Genomic DNA, 1,961 nt, shown 5'->3' with positions numbered 1-1,961 from the left:
AATTTCTACAGGTCAAATTCAGCAAAATTTGAGCTCACAATAGAAAGGAAATCACCAAAAACAAAATAAAATAAGGCATTATGAGTGAGAGTCAGCATAAACATTGAAGTTTTAAGTCCCCACCTGAAGAGTATAGATAATGGAATTACTAGACATAGAATATAAAACACTGGTGTAGTAAAAGTTTCAATAAATAAAAAGTAGAATAAAAGATGAACAAGCAAAGAAAAATGATCAAAAACGACCAAATTGATTTTTACTTTTTTATTTTTTATGTTTATTTTTATTTTTATTTTTTAGGCAAGGCAATCCTTCGTTGACCTCACAGATTTCAAGGACCTTGTCAGTTTACAATCCCTTATTTTCATTTTTATTTTTTACGCCTACAGCAACTGGTCTTTCTAGGTGGTCTCCCATTAAAGTACTAACCAGGCCTGACCCTGCTTAGCTTCCTAGATCAGACGGGATAGGGCTTGTTCAGAGTGGCATGGCCATAGACAAATTAATTTTTAGAAATAAGAAATGTAACTGTTGAAAATTAAACTTAATGTGTGGATTGTACAATAGTTTAGACACTGTTAAAGTGAGAACTAGAGAACTAAAAGACAGATCCAAAGAAACTACTCAAATATAGTAGTGTGAGACCGAGGTGCAAAATGTGACAGTTTAAGATACATGGAGAACAGAATGTCTAGTATGCTTTCAGTGGAAGTCCCAGAAAAATAGACTAGAGATCATGGTGAAGAAAAGAAAGTATCTGAGACTTTTCTACAACATATTAAGGAAATGAGCTCAGAAATTTAAAAATGTAACATATAAAATGTAGATACAAAAAAGCTAGACAGCTGTAATGAAACTACGGAACATCAAAGTCAAAAGAAATGGTCTTAAAAGTTGCTCAAGAGAAAGGATAGATCAAATGAATGCAAATTAGACTGACAACAGAGGTCTGGGAAGCAATGATGGAAGCAAGGAGGTAAAATAAATTTAGTTAGGAGAGAAAATGAATATTTAACTAGAATTGTGAATCTAGCAAAACTATCTTTTGAGAAAAAGGGTGAAATAAGTTTTATTTTATGGGGGAGTTTGTTTAAAATTACATGTCTTCTTTAAATAAAACCAGTGGCTTCATTTTAGCCTGGAGTTTTCTCTGTTGAAAGTTTTTATTTACATATTCAATTTTTTTTTTGAAATAGGGAGAAATAGTTCCTTACTATACTTTATTTTTTTTATTTTTATTTTTATTTTTGGTGATTCTTTTTTTTTTTTTAAGTCCATTGGGGTAACATTGGTTAATACAATTATATAATTTTCGGGTGTACATTATAATTTGACATCTATATATTCTATTGTGTGATTACCACCCAGAGTCCAGTTTTCTTCAGCTATTTGATTTCTTCATATATTTGATTTCCTTTACCCACTTTACCCTCCCCCAACTCTCCTATATTTGATCCCCTTTACTCTGTCTACCTCTTCCCTCTTCCCCCACCTTCTACTCTCTGGTAACCACTAGTCTATTGTCCACGTCCTTGAGTCTTTGTTTGTCCTGTTCATTTGTTGCTTTTAGGTTTATATCCCACATATAAGTGATATCATGTGATTTTCAACTTTTTTCAGTCTGGCTTATTTCACTTAGCGTGATTATCTCAAGGTCCATCCATGTTGTCACAAATGGCAGTATTTCCTTTCTTCTTAGGGCTGAGTAATGTTTCATTGTATATATGTACCACAGCTTCTTTAGCCAATCATCTATCATAGGACACTTCAATTGCTTCCATGTCCTGGCCACTGTGAATAGTGGCTATGAACATCTTTTCGGATATGAGTTTTCAAGTCTTTGGGGCAAATACCCAGTAGAAGGACTGCTGGATCCTATGGTAGATCAATTGAAACTCCATACTGTTATTCATAGTGGCTGTACCAATTTGCAGTCCCACCAGCAGTGTATGAGTGTTCCT

General features: G+C 33.6%; 1 pseudogene; it reads right to left on the bottom strand.

Annotated features, from left to right (window-relative positions):
* Positions 1-380: 380 nt before the first annotated feature.
* LOC111734758 lies at positions 381-499 on the bottom strand (annotated as a pseudogene).
* Between the last annotated feature and the right edge of the window lie 1,462 nt (positions 500-1,961).

Source organism: Pteropus vampyrus, unplaced genomic scaffold (assembly GCF_000151845.1).
Source record: "Pteropus vampyrus isolate Shadow unplaced genomic scaffold, Pvam_2.0 Scaffold5264, whole genome shotgun sequence".
In the NCBI taxonomy this organism is placed as follows: Eukaryota; Metazoa; Chordata; class Mammalia; order Chiroptera; family Pteropodidae; genus Pteropus; species Pteropus vampyrus.
The sequence above is the reverse complement of the archived record's forward strand: the minus strand, read 5'-3'. Positions and strand labels throughout refer to the sequence as shown.